The sequence below is a fragment of the Primulina tabacum genome, chromosome 10 (assembly GCF_025594145.1).
Source record: "Primulina tabacum isolate GXHZ01 chromosome 10, ASM2559414v2, whole genome shotgun sequence".
Classification (NCBI taxonomy): Eukaryota; Viridiplantae; Streptophyta; class Magnoliopsida; order Lamiales; family Gesneriaceae; genus Primulina; species Primulina tabacum.
The window spans coordinates 17,029,814-17,052,834 of NC_134559.1; the positions used below are offsets into that span (position 1 = coordinate 17,029,814).

The following is a 23,021-nucleotide window of genomic DNA, read 5'->3' on the forward strand; positions in this document are numbered from 1 at the left end:
GCATCTGAAGATATTAGCTTGTCAGTAGGAATATATTCCTCTGTAGTTGTTGGTTTAATCCTCTGGGTTCTCGGTTTCTTGGCGATCTTTGGGGAAGGAGTTTTCTCTGAATCGGATTCCTCCACAACTAATTTCCTTTTTGCTGACTTCAGTTGAGCCAATGTCTAGGCCTTTTTCACTGATTTAGGAGCCGCTTGTTGAGTCTCAATCTCCTGTTTTATCTTTACAAACTGAGCAGAAGAAATGTCCAATTTTGTCTTGGGTGGCATAGTATTCTTCGCATTGAAGACTTTGAATTTGGATGATTTTTCTGAATTATCTGCCACTAATTATTTCACTTTCAGCAGATAGCTCAGTTTCACTGCAAAGCCTTTGGACTGTTTGGATGATAGAAACATATTCTTTAAAATATTGAATATAAGATGCTTCCAGTTGAGTTTACGTTCAGTCATAATGATAGAAATGGCTTGAAATTTTTCCAATGTAAGTTCAGCAAAAGATCTAGCTTTCGCCAAAATTCCTTTGGCGACTATATCAGCAAATAACTGAACCTCGTGCTTCAGCTCCTTCTTTGGATCGGAAACATTAATTTTTCGTCCATCAGCAGAAAGTGAGGTTTGCATTTTTTCAACGTCAGATGTTTTAACATCAGAGAAGTGTGCCAGTCCATCAGATGGTAAAGAAAAAATTTCTCCAAAGGAATCTTCAGAGATGGTCAGCAACTGACCATTGATAGTAGAAGCGATGTTTCCATCAGAATTGATCATACCGTTAGAGTAGAATTCCTGAAGTTCTTTGGGGTAGATCTCTTGTGATGATTGTCCCAAGAATGTCCTTAACCCAGCAGTTTCGAGTTTTTGAAAGACGTTCTTGACATCAGCGTCGCCCAAAGATAGAATGGATCCGAAGTTGATAGCCATTGCATTCAGCATATAAGCAGGAGTTTGATTTGCCATTTTGATAAAATGATCTGAAATTCGTAAACGATAAGCTCTGGAATTAGTATGTTCTTAGAAACTGATTGCATGCGTAAGAAGAAAACTGATTTGAAGAAGCGGGCTTAGTACAGTTGTTCGTAACTGTTCAAATTCGAGACACGTGTCAGTCCATTAAAAATTTTGAGTAAAACTATGTGTACGTGTGCTATAAGCGTGTGTACAATTTAAACGGTTCAAATGCTTCCACGTTTTCAAAATAATATTCATCATTAGATAATAAACAGTCATGTCACTTGATTTGGAATATAATATGTTTTAATTAGTTAACTTATATGATAAGATTAGTGAAATACCCAACTGAACGATCAGCTGTAAGACTGTGTCATTTCAGTTGAGAGTTTACTAACATTTGTCTTCTCAGTTAACCTCTTAAAACCATTATTCCCCCTTAATTAGTGCATAAAATAATTAAAGCGAATAAATTTAAAGGTCAGAAAGATTTTCGTTTGCTGAAACGTTGACGACGATTCAGCTTCTTTGATATTCTGCTATAAATAGAAGTAACACGGTTAGTTTCAGTCATATTGGTGAAAATATTCAAGGCGAAAGAATGGCAGATGTGAGTAGCTCGAGTGCTTCGCCATTTTCTTTGGAAGCTAGGAAGGCTGTTATAGAAGACGAAGTCTTCTATAAGAGTCTTTCCTACTGGGAAAAGTTACAGGAGCTTGCGTTCCTGTATAATTCTGGAGAGGCTACCACTCCCGAACTGATGGCAGAGTTAAGAGAAGTGCGGGAGCACTTGAATATAGCTGTGTGGGTGGACATCTTTACGGATGGTCGTATCTATCAGCTGATGCTTCGAAAAGAACTGGAAATCCTTAATCGCATAGCTTCTTCTCATAGCTTTCTCAAGACATCTTCCTCATCTCTATCCGTTTGGTTGAGAATGTGGATAGATGATATAGAGGAAAAATATGAAAATGTAATCCAAGCAAATATTTATGGTTGAATAAAACATTTATTTATGTTTAACTTTGTTTTTCTTTTTCCTGCAAGTAATAAGTTTCATTAGTTATATGAATTGCGATCATAAACAGACGAACTGATGATTGGTTAAGCGTTAAGTAATAAATGTCAAACTGATATCAGTTGATAATGAACAACTGGTAGTTAAGAAGCCTCGGTAAATGAGAAAAACGCTTCGGTTGATTTGAGTCTCTTTAGTTTCCTCAACATTTAAGTTTCATCTGTCTATAAATAAGATGATTAGAATGTGATAATAACAGTTCAATATGTCGGATTCAAGTAACTCTGATGCATGCAGTAGTTCGCATATTCAAGTTAATGAGCAAATAAGTCCTTATTTAGAAGAGTTGAAGAAGACAATAGAAGAATATGTCTTGATGAAAGTGATGTCAACATGGTTCAAGATTCATGATTTGTAGAGGGTAAGTAATAGTGGTGTTGTTCCTACTTGTGCACAAGCAGCAACAGCAAGGAAATACATTGATCGTTTTGAAGTTAGGCATGTTACAGATTTGATTGATGACAAATGTCTGTTAGAAGCAATGTTATGGAAGGAATGACATGTGGTTGAGAAGATTTCTACAACTAGGTCATTTTCTAGAATCCAAATTTATGAGTTGAATGATTGGATTAGATAATGGCAGGATTCAGTTGGTTCTATGATATCTTCTGTAAACTGGGATCGATGGTATTCTTAATAAAGTATTATTTTTAATTTGTTGTGTTCTTATTTTCTGCAAATAATTCTATCAGTAAAGCAACATGAGTAATAATTTTAAGACAGATCAATTAAACCAAGAATATTGCTAAAGTGAGAAAACTTAGTCTCGGGCAATGGTTTGGTGAAAATGTCAGCTGCTTGTTGCTCAGTTGATATATACTCCAGTCTAATGTCCTTCTTCAAAGCATTATCTCTAATGAAGTGGTGTCTGACATCGATATGCTTTGTCCTTGAGTGAAGAACTGGATTATAGGTGATGGCAATTGTACTCGTATTGTCACAAAATATGGGCGAATTATTTGTAATTACTCCATAATCTCTCAGTTGTTGCTGGATCCAGATCAGTTGCGCACAGCAACTACCAGCAGCAAGGTATTCTGCTTCAGTTGTTGAGGTAGCTATAGATGTCTGCTTCTTGCTGAACCAAGAGATCAGCCTGTCTCCTAGAAACTGAAGAGATCCACTTGTACTTTTACGATCAAGCCTTCATCCTGCATAATCTGCATCTGAATATCCAACTAAATTGAAAGTAGAGTCTTTAGAGTACCATAACCCAACATTTTGTGTACCCTTAAGGTATTTCAAAATTTTTTTAGCAGCTGAGAAATGTGATTGCTTAGGATTTGCTTGAAATCTAGCACACATACACACAGCAAATACAATATCAGGGCGACTGGCAGTTAGATATAACAATGACCCTATTAAATCTCGATATAATGTCGCCTCAACTGATATTCCCCCTTGATCAGTGTCTAATTTTATTGATGAGCTCATGGGAGTATTTGCAGCTGAACATGATTCCATGCCAAATTTCTTCAGCAGCTCCTTTGTATATTTAGTCTGACTGATGAATATGCCAGTTTCCAGTTGCTTCACTTGTAGTCCAAGAAAGAATGTTAGTTCACCCATCATGCTCATTTCAAACTTATCCTGCATTAGCTTAGCAAATTTCTCGCATAATTTGGGGTTAGTTGACCCAAATATGATATCATCAACATAAATTTGAACTAATAAAATGTAATCATTCTTAGTAAATTTGAACAAGGTCTTATCAACTGATCCAACAGAAAAATCATGATCAGTTAGGAATTTTGAAAGAGTTTCGTACCAAGCTCTGGGAGCTTGTTTAAGACCATATAAGGCTTTGTTCAAATGATATACATGATCAGGAAAGTTGTGATTTACAAAACCTGGGGTTGTTCAACATATACTTCCTCTTGTAGTTGACCATTTAGGAATGCACTTTTGACATCCATTTGATAGACTTTGAAATTCTTGTATGATGCATAAGCAAGAAACATTCTGATTGCTTCCAGTCTTGCAACTGGAGCATATGTCTCATCATAGTCAATTCCTTCCTCTTGCCTATATCCTTGTGCTACTAGTCTCGCTTTATTGCGCACAACTGAACCATCCTCGTTCAGTTTATTCCTGTACACCCATTTTGTACCTATAACAGTTTTTGAAACTGGTCTTGGAACTATGTTCCAGACATTGTTATGAGTGAACTGATTTAGCTCTTCTTGCATTGCATTTACCCAGTTAGGATCAGCAAGAGCTTCATCAGTTTTCTTTGGTTCTAGTTATGAGACAAAAGCTGAATAGATAAATAAATTTAGCATTTGATTGCGAGTTCTTACTGGATCAGATAGATTTCCTATTACCAGCTCAGGTGGATGTGATTTTCTCCATCTGTACTCAGTATTTGTTGTATCAGCAATTTCTTCAGTTGGTAACTGAACACAGTTTTCAGTCTCAGTTGGTGCTTCGTCAACTGGTATTTGAATGTTATCATTATGCTCTCTCAACTGATCATTAGGAATGGCTTCTGGTTCAGCTGATTGATCTGACACTTCTGGTTCGGGTGTTTCGAGATTGTTTTGATTAATATGATTGTCTTTTTCATCATCATCCTCCAAACTGATATATGTAAATCGATCAACTAGCTCAACTTGATTAGTTGGCTTATTAGTTAGTTCAGTTTCATCGAAATCAACATGAGCAGATTCTTCAACATTTAGGGTTTTCTTGTTGAAGACTCTATAAGCTGTACTAATTGATGAGTATCCAAGAAATATTCCCTCTGCAGATTTAGCATCAAACGCTTTTAAATAATTTTTACCATTATCAAGGATAAAACATCTGCAGCCGAATATTTTGAAATAAGTAATTATACTTTTTCTTCCATGCCAGATCTCATATGGTTTTTTCATATGATTCTTATTAATCATGGATCTGTTCTGAGTATAACACGCAGTGTTTACTGCCTCTACCCAAAACCTTTGAGAAATACCAGAATCAGCAAGCATTGTTCTAGCAGTTTCTTTAAGGGTCCGATTTCTTCTCTCAGCTACGCCATTTTGCTGAGGAGTTCTGGCTGCTGAGAGCTCATGCTTAATTCCAGCATTCTCTAGAAAATTTGAAATAGTTTGATTGATGAATTCAGTTCCTCGATCTGATCTGATTCGATCAATTCCAACTGATTTTTCATTTAAAAGTCTTTTGAAGAGCTTTATCAGTTGTGAAGCAGTATGGTCTTTAGATTTGAGAAAAATAACCCAAGTAAATCTTGAAAAATCATCTACAACTACCAAGGTGTATTTCATTCCCCCTAAGCTCATGACTGGTATAGGACCAAAGAGATCCATGTGCAACAGTTCTAAGCATCGGGATGAAGATTTACAACCCTTGTTTTTAAAAAAGATCGTACTTGTTTACCATACTAACATGCTGAGCAAAGTTTTTCTTTTGAAAAGTCTATTTTGGGCAAACCAGTTACAAGTTCATGTTTACTCAGATAGGCAATGGATTTAAAGTTTAGATGACTTAGTCTCTTGTGCCACAACCAGTTTTTAGATGATTTTGAAGCAATAAAACAAACTGGTGCATAAGTTTGATCATTCCAACTGACTTTATATGTGTTTCCACAACGTTTGCCAGTTAGTATGATTTCATCCGTTGAAGTTTTGATTGAACATGAGTTTTTGTCAAAATGTACTGAGAATCCACTGTCGCATAACTGACTGATGCTGATCAAGTTATACTTCAGGTTTTCTACTAATAGAACATCTTTAAAAGTAAAGTTACCATGGATAAGCTTACCCTTACCCACAGTTCTACCTTTGGAATTGTCCCCAAAACTGATATTTGGACCACTGTATTTGATCAGTTGAGATAGCACACTTGCATCTCCTGTCATATGTCGCGAACATCCATTGTCCAAATACCATATTGAGTTCTTGTTTGTACCTGTTACCTGCAGTCACACACTTAATATAATTTGGTACCCATATCTATTTGGGTCCTGAATTGATTAGTCCTTTAGGAACCCATACTTGGATTAGTCTAACAGACTTTCCAGTAGCTGTATTCCAAATAATTTTTCTAGGCTTTTGTGTGCTTGTGTAGTGTACGGATGATACAATATGTGTTTTAGCTTTATTCAACTGATTGTTCAGTCTATATCTCTTCTGAACTGGCTTGCAGTTATAGTAATTGGAATAGCCATTCGAATAGTTTTTGTAAAATCTCTTTGATGACTGACTTTGTGAATCAGTTGAGAATTTTTGACTATAACCAATCTCATATCTTCTAACCTTGTTCATATTCTCAGTAGAATGCTCAATCAGTTTACTGGGCTCAATTTGTTCTTGTACCACTGCTGATTTGACAAAGTGAATGTATTTCCCTTTGTCTATTGTTAGCTTTGGTTGAGTATCATTTGGATACGTTTCTCCTTGAGTGTTGAACCCTAATCCAGTTTTATCAGAAACTGATTTTTGTGAATTCTGCATCTCACTTAGTGCAGTTGATGACTTGTTCCAAGACTGAATGAGCTCAGTCTGTTTTGAGTTTTCAAGCATCAACTTCTGGATTAATGACTGATTTTTATTTCTCTCTGCTTTTAACTCAGCAATCTCCCTTTTTAGACTCAACCCATCAACTGATTCATCAGTTTTGGTTTTATTGTCTGTGGGATAAGTTGGCTTTGCTTTGATTTTTTCAAATGATGATGCAAGTTTTTGATACTCATTTACCATGTCATGTAGTGTTAGAATGAGTTCTGCTCGTGTAAAATCAGTTAAACTGAAATCAAATACCTGTTGGCTAGATGACTCTTCTTCTGCATAATTAGCCATCAAACACTTGACTTCCTCATCATCACTGGAGCTGTATGAGCTTTCTGGTTCTGACTCCTCACTGTCAGTTTCTGCCCATCTGGATTTGTTTTCTTCAGCTAAGAGTACTTCATGTTTCTTTCTGAAGGAATTCTTATCTTCCTTGGGTCTTCTTTTGTGTTCATATGATTTCTTTCTTCTATCAGTTGAGCCTTGACTATCCTTCTTGGGTTTAGGACAATCAGCAATAAAGTGACCTGATTTGCCACAGTTATAGCAGGCATTTGGTTCATCTTTGGAATTGTTCCTTTGGTATGGCTTCTGGAAGTTCCCTTGATTCTTTCTCATGAACCTTCCAAATTTTTTGATGAACAATGACATAGCATCATTACTCAACTGATCAGTAGATTTTTCGACTGAACTGATTGGTTCAGTTCTGAGAGCAGCTAGAGCAGTTGTGGCTGCAGGGGTAGATGGTTCTCCTTCTCTGGTCTGCAGCTCGAACTCATAAGCCTTTAAATCAGCAAATAAATCATGAAGTTCAATCAGGTTTAGATCTTTGGACTCCCTCATTGCCATGGTTTTGACATCCCATTCCTTGGGAAGACCTCTCATTATCTTTAGTGCGATCTCTTTGTTAGTATACACTTTTCCAAGTGCATTTAACTCATTGATGACACTGCTTACTCTTTCATCATACTCGTGCATCGATTCTCCTGCTTTCATTTTGATGTTATCAAACTTTTGCATAGCAACAGAAAGTTTATTTTCCTTGGTTTGATCATTTCCTTCATACAGCTGGATCAGTTTCTCCCAAATTTCTTTGGCTGTTTTACACATCTTTATTTTGCTGAAGGTTACTTTGTCCAGCGTTTTGTACAGAATGTCTTTAGCCACATTATCAAGATTCGCTTTTCTTTTATCTTCAGTTGTCCATTCATCTCTGGGCTTTTCTATTCTTTGTGGTGCCCCTTCAGTAATGGCAGCTGCTGTATATGTTTTTAGAATCTTCATGGGTCCATCAGTTATGACATACCACATGTCGTCATCTTGTGCAGCTAAATGAGCCTACATTCTGATCTTCCAATCATCAAATTCTTCTCTGGAGAACATAGGAATTTTGTTGAATGAAGTCATGATGACAAGTTTATAGATCAAAAGTATTCAAGAACAAGATTCAACCGCTCTGATACCACTTGATAGGATCGATTAACGTATCAAGAGTGTTTAGAAGGGGGGGGTGAATAAACACTCACAATTAAAACTGATCTTTTCGAATTTTGAGTTCAGTTTGGTGACAAACTGATTCTCGGAATCTTGTTGGTCAATGACAATCAGTTAAACTAAAGTAGTTGCGGAAAATAACTGACTGAAAGATAGAATATGAAACTGAAATAAAGTAGGCAAGAGTTGTTTCTGGATGTTCGGAGAATTTAATTACTCCTACGTCACACCTTCTATCTCACGGATAGGATATCCACTAAAAGACTTTGATCAAATACAAGAATTGTACTGACCCACTTCAGTTTGGACTTATCTCTGCCAAAAACTGAAACTCTCAGTATTACAGAATGTTCTAAGTGCCTAACTGATCTTAGCACTATCGAATTTCAACGATTATTACAACTTGCTAGTTAGCTCAAATTGTAGCCTTAACTGCTACGAATATAACAAATAAGAGTGAGCTAAGATTTTGGCAGAGTAACAGCAGGCTTTTGAATAGAATAATCTCATTGTCTTTTTAGCTGTTCTTCTGTCATATTTATAAGCTTTCCTTCCAACGGTAACTTGAGATGAATTTGAATCTTTGTATCCGTTGAATTCTTCTTGATTATTCCTTGGGCATTGTTCGCTTCATTTATTGTGATGCGGCCTCTTAATTTCTTTCGCCGAAATGCGTTGTTCCAAGTGCGTCGTTCCACATTCAGTTGCAATCTGCTATGTTCGTTCCCGAGACATGTTCAGTTGAAGAGTGCTTAGCATCAGGCTGAATATATCAACTGATCAATTTCCAATTGATCAGTGAGTTGATTTCAGTTATTAAGACCAGTTCCTGAGTTCAGTTTACTCGATCAGTTGGTTCACATTTTTCAGTTGATTCATATTTTGTCAAACGCCGGAATTTAGTTTCCAACATTTTTGATTACTTGTTGACAGACGATTTTCGGCTCAAATCATCTGAATCTCGATCGAGACCAGATAAGACATGTGAAATCAATGTAGCACGGGCACTGCCGGATTTGAACAAAATTGTAGCCTAATTTGATTGTAAACAGGCAAACGAACGAGACTCATTTCTCCGCAATGAGCTGGCGAGATTTTAACCGAATTCCTTCTCGAAGAACCTTTTATTTGCGATTTTCAGCTTCTGTTAAGCTTCCGTTTCCTCGAGAAATCCGCTTAGGATGTTCGAAATTCGATTCCGGTTCTATTTTATCGTATCCTAGGCATAATAATAGCTTTAAATTCACTATTTTCTTCTTCTTATCTTTTTTCTATTTTCTGGGAACATTTAGCGATTTTTGTTGTCGTGAGCCGGTTCTGTGCGGAAGGGTATGACGCAGATTACTCCGGAGACGGTTAACTCATTAAAAACAATTATTTCGACTGTTTTATCCATAATTTATGTAAACGGTCGAGACACGAGGACTGCCCAGGGAGGTCACCCATCCTAGCTCTACCATCGCGCCAGAACGCTTAACATCATGGTTCTGATTGGGCGAGAGCAGTGCCGCACGTTGTCCATCGCCGCCCGCTCCACACGTACTCGAGAGATATAAGAATAAACATGCCACTCAGTTTCGGGTGCGATCATACCAGCAATAATGAATCGGATACCATCAGAACTCCGAAGTTAAGCGTGCTTGGACGAGAGCAGTACTAGGATGGGTGATCCCCTGGGAAGTCCTCGTGTTGCATCTTTTTTCGTGTTTTTCTATTTTTGATTACTTGTTGACAGACGATTTTTTGTTAAAATCATCTGAATCTCGATCGGGACCAGATAAGACATGTGAAATCAACGTAGCTCGGGCACTGCCGGATTTTGGACAAAATTGTAGGCTAATTTGATTTTATACGGGCAAACGAACGAGTCTCATGAGCTGGCGAGATTTTAGCCAAATTCCTTCTCTAAGACCCTCTAATTTGCGATTTTACGCTTCTGTTAAGCTTCCATTTCTTCGATATATCCGCTTAGGAAGTTCGAAATTCGATTCTGGTTCCATTTTATCGTATCCCAGGCATAATAATAGCTTTACATTGGCTAATTTTTTCTTCTTATTTTTTTTTCTATTTTCTGGGAACATTTAGCTATTTTTGTTGTCGTGAGCCTGTTCTGTGCAGAAGGGTATGACGCAGATTACTCCGGAGACGGTTAACTCATTAAAAACAATTATTTCGACTGTTAGCCGTAATTTACGTAAACGGTTGGGACACGAGTACTGCCCAGGGAGGTCACGCATCATAGCGCTGCCATCGCGCTAGAACGCTTAACTTCAATGTTCTGATTGGGCGAGAGAAGAGTGCCGCGTGTTATCCATCGCCGCCCGCTCCACACGTACTCGAGGGATATAAGAATAAACATCCCAATCAATGTTGGGTGCGATCATACCGGCACTAATGCACCGGATTCCATCAGAAATCCGAAGTTAAGCGTGCTTGGGCGAGAGCAGTACTAGGATGGGTGACCTCCTGGGAAGTCCTCGTGTTGCACCCTTTTTCTTGTTTTTCTATTTTTGCTTACTTGTTGAAAGACGATTTTCGGCTGAAATCATCTGAATCTCGACCTGGACTTGATAAGACGTGAAATCAACATAGTTCGGGCACTGCCGGATTTGGACAAAATTGTAGGCTAATTTGGTTGTAAACGGGCAAAGGAACGAAACTCATTACTCCGCGATGAGCTGGCGAGAGTTTAGCCGAATTCCTTCTCTAAGACCCTCTAATTTGCGATTTTCCGCTTCTATTAAGCTTTCGTTTCCTCAAGCAATCCGTTTAAGAAGTTCGAAATTAGATTCCGGTTCCATTTTATCGTATCCCAAGCATAATAATAGCGTTACATTTGCTATTTTATTCTTCTAATTTTTTTTCTATTTTCTGGGAACATTTAGCAATTTTTGTTCTCGTGAGCCGGTTCTTTGCGGAAGGGTATGATGCAGATTACTCCGGAGACGGTTAACTCATTAAAAAAAATTATTTAGACTGTCTTATCCATAATTTACGTAAACGGTCGCGACACGAGGACTTCCCAAGGAGATCACCCATCCTAGCTCTGCCATCGCGCCAGAACGCTTAACTTCATGGTTCTGATTGGGCGAGACCAGTGCCGCGTGTTGTTCATCGCTGCCAGCGCCACACGTACTCGAGGGATATAAGAATAAACATCCCACTCAATATCGGGTGCGATCATACCGGCACTAATGCACCGGATCCCATCAGAACTTCGAAGTTAAGCGTGCTCGGGCGAGAGCTGTACTAGGATGGGTGACCCCCTAGGAAGTCCTCGTGTTTCACCCCTTTTCGTGTTTTTCTATTTTTGATAAGTTGTTGACAGAAGATTTTCGGCTCAAATCATCTGAATCTCGATCGGGACCAGATAATACATTTAAAATCAACGTAGCTCGGGCACTTCCGGATCTGGAAAAAATTGTAGCCTAATTTTATTGTAAACGGGCAAACGAACGAGACTAATTACTTCGCAATGAGCTGGCGAGAGTTTAGCCGAATTCTTTTTCTAAGACCCTCTAATTTGCGATTTTCCGCTTCTGTTAAGCTTCTGTTTCCTTGAGAAATACGCTTAAGAAGTTCGAAATTTGATTCCGGTTCTATTTTATCGTATCACAGGCATAATAATAGCTTTATATTCGCTATTTTCTTCTTCTTATTTTTTTCTATTTTCTGGGAACATTTAGCATTTTTGATGTCGTGAGCCGGTTCTATGCGGAAGGGTATGACGCAAATTATTCCGGAGACGGTTAACTCATTAAAAACAGTTATTTAGACTGTTTTATCCATAATTTACGTAAACGGCCGCGACACGAGGAATGCCAGAGAGGTCACCCATCCTAGCTCTGCCATCGCGCCAGAACGCTTAACTTCATATTTCTGATTGGGCGAGAGCTTTGCCGCGTGTTGTCCATCGCCACCTGCTCCACACGTACTCGAGGGATATAAAAATAAATATCCTACTCCATGTCGAGTGTGATCAAACCAGCACTAATGCACCGGATCCCATCAGAACTCCGAAGTTAAGCGTTCTTAGGCGAGAGGAGTATTAGGATGGGTGACCTCCTGGGAAGACCTCGTGTTGCACCCTTTTTCCTGTTTTTCTATTTTTGATTACTTGTTGACAGACGATTTTCGGCTCAAATCATCTGAATCTCGATCGAGATTAGATAAGACATTTGAAATCAACGTAGCTCGGGCACTGCCGGATTTGGAAAAATTTTAGGCAAATTTGATTGTAAACGGACAAACAAACGAGACTCGTTACTCCGCAATGAGCTGGCGAGATTTTAGCCGAATTTTTTCTCTAAGACCCTCTAATTTGCGATTTTCCGCTTCTGTCAAGCTTCCGTTTCCTCGAGAAATCCGCTTAGTAAGTTCGAAATTCGATTCCGGTTCCATTTTATCGTATCTCAGGCATAATAATCGCTTAACATTCGCTATTTTCTTCTTCATATTTTTTTTCTATTTTCTGGGAACATTTAGCGATTTTTGTTTTCGTGAGCCGATTCTGTGCAAAAGGGTATGCCACAGATTACTCTGGAGACGGTTAACTCATTAAAAACAATTATTTTGACTTTTTTAGCCATAATTTACGTAAACGATCGCGACACGAGGACTTCCCAGGGAAGTCACCCATCCTAGCTCTGCCATCGCGCCAGAACGCTTACTTCATAATTCTGATTGGGCGAGACCAGTGCGGCGTGTTTTTCAATCGCCGCCCGCTCCATACGTACTCGAGGGATATAAGAATAAACATCCCACTCAATGTCGGGTGCTATCATACCAGCACTAATGCACCGGATCCCATCAGAACTCTGAAGTTGAGCGTGCTTAGGCGAGAGCAGTACTAGGATGGGTGACCCCCTTGGGAGTCCTCGTGTTGCACCCTTTTTCGGGTTTTTCTATTTTTGATTACTTGTTGACAGACGATTTCGGCTCAAATCATCTGAATCTCGATCGGGACCAGATAAGACATGTGAAATCAACGTAGCTCGGGCACTGCCGGATTTGGAAAAATTTGAAGGCTAATTTGATTGTAAACGGACAAACAAACGAGACTCGTTACTCCGCAATGAGCCGGCGAGATTTTAGCCGAATTTCTTCTCTAAGACCCTCTAATTTGCGATTTTCCGCTTCTGTCAAGCTTCTGTTTTCTCGAGAAATCCGTTTAGGAAGTTTGAAATTCGATTCCGGTTCCATTTTATCGTATCTCAGGCATAATAATCGCTTAACATTCGCTATTTTTTTCTACATATTTTTTTCCTATTTTCTGGGAACATTTAGCGATTTTTGTTTTCGTGAGCCGATTCTGTGAGGAAGGGTATGACGCAGATTACTCCGGAGACGGTTAACTCATTAAAAACAATTATTTTGACTGTTTTAGCCATAATTTACGTAAACGGTCGCGACACGAGGACTTCCCAGGAAGGTCACCCATCTCAGCTCTTCCATCGCGCCAGAATGCTTAACTTCATGGTTCTGATTGGGCGAGAGAAATGCCACGTGTTGTCCATCACCGCCCGCTCCACACGTACTCGAAGGATATAAGAATAAACAACCCACTCAATGTCATGTGCCATCATACCAACACTAATGCACCGGATCCCATTAGAACTCCGAAGTTAAGCGTGCTTGGGCGAGAGCAGTACTTGGATGGGTGACCCCCTGAGAAGTCTCGTTTTGCGCCCTTTTTCGTGTTTTTCTATTTTTGATTACTTGTTGACAGACGATTTTCGGCTCAAATAATCTTAATCTTGATCGGGACCAGATAAGACATGTGAAATCAACGTAGCTCGGGCACTGCCGGATTTGGACAAAATTGTAGGCAAATTTGATTGTAAACGGACAAACGAACGAGACTCATTACTCTGTAATGAGCTGGCAAAATTTTAGCCGAATTCCTTCTCTAAGACACTCTAATTTGCGATTTTCCGCTTCTAATAAGCTTCCGTTTCCTCGAGAAATCCGCTTAGGATGTTCGAAATTCGTTTCCGGTTCCATTTTATTGTATCCAGGCATAATAATCGCTTTACATTCGTTATTTTCTTCTTCTTATTTTTTTTCTATTTTCTAGGAACATTTAGCGATTTTTGTTGTCGTGAGCCGGTTCTGTGCGGAAGGGTATGACCAGATTACTCTGGAGACGGTTAACTCATTAAAAACAATTATTTCGACTGTTTTAGCCATAATTTACGTAAACGGTCGCGAAACAAGGACTGCCCAGGGAGGTCACCCATCCTAGCTCTGCCATCGCGCTAGAACGCTTAACTTCATAGTTCTGATTGGGCGAGAGAAGTGCCGCGTGTTGTCCATCGCCGCCCGCTCCACACGTACTCGAAGGATATAAGAATAAACATCCCACTCAATTTCGGGTGCGATCATAACAGCACTAATGCACCGGATCTCATTAGAACTCCGAAGTTAAGCGTGCTTAGACAAGAGCAGTACTAGGATGGGTGACTCCCTGGAAGTCCTCTTGTTGCACCTCTTTTCGTGTTTTTATATTTTTGATTACTTGTTGACAGACGATTTTCGGCTCAAATCATCTGAATCTCGATCGAGATTAGATAAGACATTTGAAATCAACGTAGCTCAGGCATTTCCGGATCTGGACAAAATTGTAGCCTAATTTGATTGTAAACAGGCAAACGAACGAGACTAATTACTTCGCAATGAGCTGGCGTGAGTTTAGCCGAATTCCTTCTCTAAGACTCTTTAATTTGCGATTTTTCGCTTCTATTAAGCTTCTGTTTCCTTGAGAAATCTGCTTAGGAAGTTCGAAATTCTATTCCGGTTCAATTTTATCGTATCCCAGGCATAATAATCGCTTAACATTCGCTATTTTCTTCTTCTTATTTTTTTCTTTTTTCTGGGAACATTTAGCGATTTTTGTTTTCCTGAACCGATTCTGTGCGGAAGACTATGACGCAAATTACTCCGGAGACGGTTAACTCATTAAAAACAATTATTTCGACTATTTTATCCATAATTTACGTAAACTGTCGCGACATGAGGCCTTCCCAGGGAGGTCACCCATCCTTGCTCTGCCATCGCGCCAGAACGCTTAACTTCATGGTTCTAATTGGGCGAGAGCAGTGTCGTGTGTTGTCCATCGCCGCCCGCTCCACACGTACTCGAGGGATATAAGAATAAACATCCCACACAATGTCGGGTACGATCATACAAGCACTAATGCACCGGATCCCATCAAAACTCCGAAGTTAAGCGTGCTTGGGCGAGAGCAGTACTAGGATGGGTGACCCCTTGGGAAGTCCTCATGTTGCTCCGCTTTTCGTGTTTTTCTATTTTTGTTTACTTGTTGACAGACGATTTTAAGCTTAATTCATATGAATCTATATCGGGACCGGATAAGACATGTGAAATCAACGTGGCTCGGGCACTGCCGGATTTGGACAAAATTGTAGGCTAATTTGATTATAAACGGGCAAACGAACGAGACTCGTTCTCCGCAATGAGCTGGCGAGATTTTAGCCGAATTCCTTCTCTAAGACCCTCTAATTTGCGATTTTCCGCTTCTGTTAAGCTTCTGTTTTCTCGAGAAATCCGCTAAGGAAGCTCGAAATTCGATTCCGGTTCCATTTTATCGTATCACAGGCATAATAATAGCTTAACATTCGCTATTTTCTTCTTCTTATTTTTTTTCTATTTTCTGGGAATATTTTGCGATTTTTGTTGTCGTGAGCCGGTTCTGTGCGGAAGGGTATGATGCAGATTACTCCGGAGACGGTTAACTCATTAAAAACAATTATTTCGACTGTTTTATCTATAATTTACGTAAACGGTCGCGACACGAGGACTTCCCAGGGAAGTCACCCATCCTAGCTCTGTCATCGCGCCAGAACGCTTAACTTCATGGTTCCGATTGGGCGAGAGCAGTGCCGCGTGTTGTCCATCGCCGCCTGCTCCACACGTACTCGAGGGATATAAGAATAAACATCCAATCAATGTCGGGTGCGATCATACCAGCACTGATGCACAGGATCCCATCAAAACTCCAAAGTTAAGCGTGCTTGGGCGAGAGCTGTACTAGGATGGGTGACCCCTTGGGAAGTCCTCATGTTGCACCCCTTTTCGAGTTTTTCTATTTTTGATTAATTGATGACAGATGATTTTCGGCTCAAATCATCTGAATTTCGATCGGGACCAGATAAGACATGTGAAATCAACGTAGTTCGGGCAATGCATGATTTGGACAAAATTGTAGCCTAATTTGATTGTAAACGGGCAAACGAACGAGACTCATTACTCTGCAATGAGCTGGCGAGATTTCAGCCGAGTTCCTTCTCTAAGACCCTCTAATTTGCGATTTTCCGCTTCTGTTAAGCTTTCGTTTCCTCGAGAAATCCGCTTTTGAAGTTTGAAATTCGATTTCGGTTCCATTTCATCGTATCTCAGGCATAATAATAGCTTTACATTCACTATTTTCTTCTTTTAATTTTTTTCTATTTTTTAGGAACATTTAGCGATTTTTGTTGTCGTGAGCCGGTTCTGTGCGGAAGGGTATGACGCAGATTACTCCGGAGACAGTTAACTCATTAAAAACAATTATTTCGACTGTTTTATCCATAATTTACGTAAACGATCGCGACACGAGGACTGCCCAGGGAGGTCAGCCATCCTCGCTCTGCCATCGCGCCAGGACGCTTAACTTCATGGTTCTGATTGGGTGAGAGCAGTGCCGCGTGTTGTCCATCGCCGCCTGCTCCACACGTACTCGAGGGATATAAGAATAAACATCCTATTCAATGTCCGGTGCGATCATACCAGCACTAATGCACCGGATCCCATCAGAACTCCGAAGTTAAGCGTGCTTGGGCGATTGCAGTATTAGGATGGGTGACCCTTTGGGAAGTCCTCGTGTTGCACCCCTTTTCGAGTTTTTTTATTTTTGATTAATTGATGACAGATGATTTTCGGCACAAATCATCTGAATCTCGAACGGTACAAGATAAGACATGTGAAATCAACGTAGCTCGGGCACAGCCGGATTTGGACAACATTGTAGCCTAATTTGATTCGAAACGGGCAAACGAATGAGACTCATTACTCAGCAATGAGCTGGCGAGAGTTTAGCCGAATTCCTTCTCTAAGACCCTCTAATTTGCGATTTTTCGCTTCAGTTAAGCTTCTGTTTCCTTGAGAAATCAGCTTAAGAAGTTCGAAATTCGATTCCGGTTCCATTTTAACGTATCCCAGGCATAATAATAGCTTTACATTCGCTATTTTCTTCTTCTTATTTTTTCTATTTTCTGGGAACATTTAGCGATTTTTGTTGTCGTGAGTGTGTTCTGTGCGGAAAGGTATGCCGCAGATTACTCCGGAGACGGTTAACTCATTAAAAACAATTATTTCGACTGTTTTATCCATAATTTATGTAAACGGTCGCGACACGAGAAATTTCCGGGAGGTTACCCATTCTAGCTCTGTCATCGCGCCAGAATGCTTAAATTCATGGTTCTGATTGGGCGAGAGCAGTGCCGCATGTTGTCCATCGCCGCCCGCTCCACATGTACTCGAGGGATATAAGAATAACATCCCACTCAATGTTGGGTACGAACATACAAGCATTAATGCACCGGATCCCATCAGAACTCCGTAGTCAATCGTGCTTGGGCGAGAGCAGTACTACGATGGGTGACCCTCTGGGAAGTTCTCGTGTTGCTCTCCTTTTCGTGTTTTTCTATTTTTGTTACTTGTTGACAGACGATTTTAAGATCAATTCATCTGAATCTATATCGGGACCGGATAAGACATGTGAAATCAACGTAGCTCGGGCACTGTCGAATTTGGACAAAATTGTAGGCTAATTTTATTGTAAACGGGCAAACAAACGAGACTCATCCTTTGCAATGAGCTGGCGAGATTTTAGCCAAATTCCTTCCCTAAGACCCTCAATTTGCGATTTTCCGCTTCTGTTAAGCTTCTGTTTCCTCGAGAAATCTGCTAAGGAAGTTCGAAATTCGATTCCGGTTCTATTTTATCGTATCACATGCATAATAATAGTTTTACATTCGCTATTTTCTTCTTCTTCTTCTTCTTTTTTTTTATTTTCTGGGAACATTTAGCGATTTTTGTTGTCGTGAGCCGGTTCTGTGCGGAAGGGTATGACGCAGATTACTCCGGAGACAGTTAACTCATTAAAAACAATTTTTTCGACTGTTTTATCCATAATTTACGTAAACGGTCGCGACACGAGGACTTCCCGGGAGGTCACCCATCCTAGCTCTGTCATCGCGCCAGAACGCTTAACTTCATGGTTCTGATTGGGCGAGAGCAGTGCCGCGTGTTGTCCATCGCCGCCCGCCTCACACGTACTCGAGGGATATAAGAATAAACATCCCACTCAATGTCGGGTGCGATCATACTAGCACTAATGCACTGGATTCCATAAGAACTCCGAAGTTAAGCGTGATTAGACGAGACGAGTACTAGGATGGGTGAACCCCTGGGAAGTCCTCGTGTTGCACCTCTTTTCGTGTTTTTCTATTTTTGAATACTTGTTGACAGACGATTTTTGGCTCAAATCATCTGAATCTCGATCGGGACCAGATAAGACATGTGAAATCAACGTAGCTCGGGCACTGTTGATTTGGACAAAATTGTAGCCTAATTTGATTGTAAACGGGCAAACGAACGAGACTCATTACTCTGCAATGAGCTGGCGAGAGTTTAGCCGAATTCCTTCTCTAATACCCTCTAATTTGCGATTTTCCGCTTCTGTTAAGCTTCCGTTTCCTCGAGAAATCCGCTTAGGAAGTTCGAAATTTGATTCCGGTTCCATTTTATCGTATTCCTGGCATAATAATAGCTTTACATTTGCTATTTTCTTATTCTTATTTTTTTTTCTATTTTCTGATAACATTTAGCGATTTTTGTTGTCGTGAGCCGGTTCTGTGCGGAAGGGTATGACGCAGATTACTCCGGAGATGGCTAACTCATTAAAAACAATTATTTCGACTGTTTTAGCCATAATTTACGTAAACGATCGCGACACGAGGACTTCCTGGGGGGGTCACCCATCCTAGCTCTGCCATCTCGCCAGAACGCTTAACTTCATGGTTCTGATTGGTAGAGAGCAGTGCCGCGTGTTGTCCATTGCCGCCCGCTCCACACGTACTCGAGGGATATAAGAATAAACATCTCACTCAATGTCGGGTGCGATCATACCAGCACTAATGCACCGGATTCCATCAGAACTCTGAAGTTAAGCGTGCTTCGGTAAGAGTAGTACTAGGATGGGTGACACCCTGGGAAGTCCTCGTGTTGCACTCCTTTTCGAGTTTTTCTATTTTTGATTAATTGATGACAGATGATTTTCGGCTCAAATCATCTGAATCTCGATCGTAACCAAATAAGACATGTGAAATCAACGTAGCTCGGGCACTGCCGGATTTGGACAAAATTGTAGCCTAATTTGATTATAAACGAGCAAACGAACGAGACTCGTTCCTTCGTAATGAGATGGTGATAGTTTATCTGATTTCCTTCTCTAAGACCCTCTAATTTGCGATTTTCCGCTTCTGTTAAGCTTCTGTTTCCTCGAGAAATCCGGTTAGGAAGTTCGAAATTCGATTCCGGTTCCATTTTATCGTATCCGAGGCATAATAATAGCTTTACATTCGCTATTTTCTTCTTCTTATTTTTTTTCTATTTTCTGAGAACATTTAGCGTTTTTTGTTGTCGTGAGCCGGTTCTGTGCGGAAGGGTATGACGAAGATTACTCCGGAGACGGTTAACTAATTAAAAACAATTATCTCGACTGTTTTACCCATAATTTACGTAAACGTTCGCGACACGTGGACTGCCCAGGGAGGTCACCCATCCTGGCTTTGCCATTGCGCCGAAACGCTTAACTTCATGATTCTGATTGGGCGAGAGCAGTGCCGCGTTTTGTCCATCGCCGCCCGCTCCACAGGTACTTGAGAGATATAAGAATAAACATCCCACTCAATGTCGGGTGCGAACGTACCAGCTCTAATTCACCGTATCCCATCAGAACTCCGATTTAAGCGTGCCTGGGCGAGAGCAGTACTAGGATGGGTGACCCCCTGGGAAGTCCTCGTGTTGCACCCCTTTTCGTGTTTTTCTATTTTTGATTACTTGTTGACAGACGATTTTCGGCTCAAATAATCTGAATCTCGATCGGGACCAGATAAGACACGTGAAATCAACGTAGCTCGGGCACTGCCGGATTTGGACAAAATTGTAGGCTAATTGGATTCTAAACGGGCAAACGAACGAGACTCATTACTCCGCAATGTGGTGACGTGAGTTTAGCCGAATTCCTTCTCTAAGACCCTCTAATTTTCGATTTTTCGCTTCTATTAAGCTTCCGTTTCATCGAGAAATCCGCTTAGGAAGTTCGAAATTCGATTCCAGTTCTATTTTATCGTATCCCAAGCATAATAATAGCTTTACATTCGCTATTTTCTTCTTCTTATTTTTTTTTCTATTTTCTGGGAACATTTAGCGATTTTTGTTGTCGTGAGCCGGTTCTGTGCGGAAGGTTATGATGCAGATTACTCCGGAGACGGTTAATTAATTAAAAACAATTATTTCGACTGTTTTATCCATAATTTACGTAAACGGTCGCGACACGAAGACTTCCCAGGGAGGTCACCCATCCTAGCTCTCTCATCGCGCCAGAACGCTTAACTTCATGGTTCTGATTGGGCGAGAACCGTGCCGCGTGTTGTCCATCGCCGCCGGCTCCACACGTACTCGAAGGATATCAGAATAAACATCCCACTCAATGTTGGGTGCTATCATACCAGCACTAATGCACCCGATCTCATCAAAACTCCGAAGTTAAGCATGCTTGGGCGAGATCAGTACTAGGATGGGTGACCCCCTGGGAAGTCCTCGTGTTGCACCCTTTTTCGTGTTTTTCTATTTTTGATTACTTTTTGATAGACGATTTTCGGCTCAAATTATCTGAATCTCGATCGGGACCCGATAAGACATGTGAATCAACGTAGCTCGGGCACTGTCGGATTTGGACAAAATTGTAGCCTAATTTGATTGTAAACGGGCAAACAAACGAGACTCATTACTCCGCAATGAGCTGGCGAGATTTTAGCCGAATTCTTTCTCTAAGACCCTCTAATTTGGATTTTCCGCATCAGTTAAGCTTGCGCTTCCTCGAGAAATCCGTTTAGGATGTCCGAAATTCGATTCCGGTTCTATTTTATCGTATCCCAGGCATATTAATAACTAACATTCACTATTTTCTTCTTCTTATTTTTTTCTATTTTCTGGTAAAATGAAGCGATTTTTGTTGTCGTGAGTCGGTTCTGTGCGGAAGGGTATGACGCAGATTACTCCGGAGACGGTTAATTAATTAAAAACAATTATTTCGACTGTTTTTTCCTTAATTTACGTAAACGGTCGCGACACGAAGACTTCCCAGGGAGGTCACCCATCCTAGCTCTGTCATCGCGCCAGAACGCTTAACTTCATGGTTCCGATTGGGCGAGAGCCGTGCCGCGTGTTGTCCACCGCCGCCCGCTCCACACGTACTCGAGGGATATAAGAATAAACATCCCACTCAATGTCGGGTGCGATCATACCAGCACTAATGCACAAGATCCCATCAAAACTCCGAAGTTAAGCTTGCTTGGGCGAGAGCAGTACTAGGTTGGGTGACCCCCTGGAAAGTCCTCGTGTTGCACCTCTTTTCGTGTTTTTCTATTTTTGATCACTTGTTGACAGACGATTTTTGGCTAAAGTCATCTGAATCTCGATCGGGACCAGATAAGACATGTGAAATCAACGTAGCTTGGGCACTGCCGGATTTGGACAAAATTGTAGGCTAATTTGATTGTAAACGGGCAAACGAACGAGACTCATTACTCCGCAATGAGGTGGCGAGATTTTAGCCGAATTCCTTCTCTAAGACCCTCTAATTTGCGATTTTTCGCTTTTGTTAAGCTTCCGTTTCCTCGAGAAATCCGCTTAGGAAGTTCAAATTTTCAATCTGGTTCCATTTTATCGTATCCCAGGCATAATAATAGCTTTACATTCGCTATTTTCTTCATCTTATTTTTTTTTCTATTTTATGGGAACATTTAGCGATTTTTGTTATCGTTAGCTGGTTCTGTGCGGAAGGGTATGACGCAGATTACTCCGGAGATTGTTAACTCATTAAAAACAATTATTTTGACTATTTTATCCATAATTTACGTCAACGGTCGCGACACGAGGACTTCACAGGAAGGTCACCCATCCTAGCTCTGCCATCGCACCAGAACGCATAACTTCATGGTTCTGATTGGGTGAGAGATGTGCCGCGTGTTGTCCATCGCCGCCCGCTCCACACATACTCGAGGGATATAAGAATAAACATCCCACTCAATGTCAGGTGCGATCATACCAGCACTAATGCACTGGATCCCATCAGAACTCCGAATTTAAGCGTGCTTGGCCGAGAGCAGTACTAGGATAGGTGACCCTCTGAGAAGTCCTCCTATTGCACCCCTTTTCGTGTTTTTCTATTTTTGATTACTTGTTGACACACGATTTTCGGCTCAAATAATCTGAATCTCGATCGAGACCAGATAAGACATGTGAAATCAACGTAGCTCGGGCACTGCCAAATTTGGACAAAATTGTAGGCTAATTTGATTGTAAACGGGCAAACGAACGAGACTCATTACTCTTCAATGAGCTGGCGTGGATTTTAGCCGAATTTCTTCTCTAAGATCCTCTAATTTGCGATTTTTCGATTCTGGTTCCATTTTATCGTATCCTAGGCATAATATTAGCTTTACATTCGCTATTTTCTTCATCTTATTTTTTTTTACTATTTTTTGGGAACATTTAGCAATTTTTGTTATCGTGAGCCAGTTCTTTTTTAGCCATAATTTACGTAAACGATCGCGACACGAGGACTTCTCAGGGAGGTCACCCATCCTAGCTCTGCCATCGCACCAGAACGCATAACTTCATGGTTCTGATTGGGTGAGAGATGTG

The 23,021-nt window shown here is 40.5% G+C and overlaps 12 non-coding genes and 5 pseudogenes across 12 annotated transcripts; all 17 read left to right on the forward strand.

The window, feature by feature from the left end:
- Window positions 1-9,606: 9,606 nt before the first annotated feature.
- LOC142510579 (5S ribosomal RNA) lies at window positions 9,607-9,725 on the forward strand (annotated as a pseudogene).
- A 674-nt stretch (window positions 9,726-10,399) lies between these two features.
- Window positions 10,400-10,518, forward strand: LOC142513342 (5S ribosomal RNA). The gene has a single exon (XR_012809294.1). It is a non-coding gene; the product is annotated as a 5S ribosomal RNA (ribosomal RNA).
- A 681-nt stretch (window positions 10,519-11,199) lies between these two features.
- On the forward strand, window positions 11,200-11,318 carry LOC142516360 (5S ribosomal RNA). The gene has a single exon (XR_012812159.1). It is a non-coding gene; the product is annotated as a 5S ribosomal RNA (ribosomal RNA).
- A 680-nt stretch (window positions 11,319-11,998) lies between these two features.
- Window positions 11,999-12,117, forward strand: LOC142507066 (5S ribosomal RNA). Its single transcript, XR_012805332.1, has one exon. It is a non-coding gene; the product is annotated as a 5S ribosomal RNA (ribosomal RNA).
- A 682-nt stretch (window positions 12,118-12,799) lies between these two features.
- LOC142508940 (5S ribosomal RNA) lies at window positions 12,800-12,918 on the forward strand. Its single transcript, XR_012807136.1, has one exon. It is a non-coding gene; the product is annotated as a 5S ribosomal RNA (ribosomal RNA).
- Window positions 12,919-13,600: 682 nt separating this feature from the next.
- LOC142509347 (5S ribosomal RNA) lies at window positions 13,601-13,718 on the forward strand. Its single transcript, XR_012807525.1, has one exon. It is a non-coding gene; the product is annotated as a 5S ribosomal RNA (ribosomal RNA).
- Window positions 13,719-14,399: 681 nt separating this feature from the next.
- On the forward strand, window positions 14,400-14,517 carry LOC142512137 (5S ribosomal RNA; annotated as a pseudogene).
- Window positions 14,518-15,199: 682 nt separating this feature from the next.
- On the forward strand, window positions 15,200-15,318 carry LOC142510946 (5S ribosomal RNA; annotated as a pseudogene).
- Window positions 15,319-15,999: 681 nt separating this feature from the next.
- Window positions 16,000-16,118, forward strand: LOC142506439 (5S ribosomal RNA). Its single transcript, XR_012804733.1, has one exon. It is a non-coding gene; the product is annotated as a 5S ribosomal RNA (ribosomal RNA).
- Window positions 16,119-16,800: 682 nt separating this feature from the next.
- On the forward strand, window positions 16,801-16,919 carry LOC142516974 (5S ribosomal RNA). Its single transcript, XR_012812740.1, has one exon. It is a non-coding gene; the product is annotated as a 5S ribosomal RNA (ribosomal RNA).
- Window positions 16,920-17,598: 679 nt separating this feature from the next.
- On the forward strand, window positions 17,599-17,717 carry LOC142510919 (5S ribosomal RNA; annotated as a pseudogene).
- Window positions 17,718-18,401: 684 nt separating this feature from the next.
- LOC142510328 (5S ribosomal RNA) lies at window positions 18,402-18,520 on the forward strand. The gene has a single exon (XR_012808447.1). It is a non-coding gene; the product is annotated as a 5S ribosomal RNA (ribosomal RNA).
- A 683-nt stretch (window positions 18,521-19,203) lies between these two features.
- Window positions 19,204-19,322, forward strand: LOC142509316 (5S ribosomal RNA). The gene has a single exon (XR_012807496.1). It is a non-coding gene; the product is annotated as a 5S ribosomal RNA (ribosomal RNA).
- A 683-nt stretch (window positions 19,323-20,005) lies between these two features.
- On the forward strand, window positions 20,006-20,123 carry LOC142511649 (5S ribosomal RNA; annotated as a pseudogene).
- A 684-nt stretch (window positions 20,124-20,807) lies between these two features.
- LOC142508013 (5S ribosomal RNA) lies at window positions 20,808-20,926 on the forward strand. Its single transcript, XR_012806247.1, has one exon. It is a non-coding gene; the product is annotated as a 5S ribosomal RNA (ribosomal RNA).
- Window positions 20,927-21,605: 679 nt separating this feature from the next.
- LOC142509466 (5S ribosomal RNA) lies at window positions 21,606-21,724 on the forward strand. Its single transcript, XR_012807638.1, has one exon. It is a non-coding gene; the product is annotated as a 5S ribosomal RNA (ribosomal RNA).
- A 684-nt stretch (window positions 21,725-22,408) lies between these two features.
- Window positions 22,409-22,527, forward strand: LOC142510480 (5S ribosomal RNA). The gene has a single exon (XR_012808590.1). It is a non-coding gene; the product is annotated as a 5S ribosomal RNA (ribosomal RNA).
- Window positions 22,528-23,021: the final 494 nt, after the last annotated feature.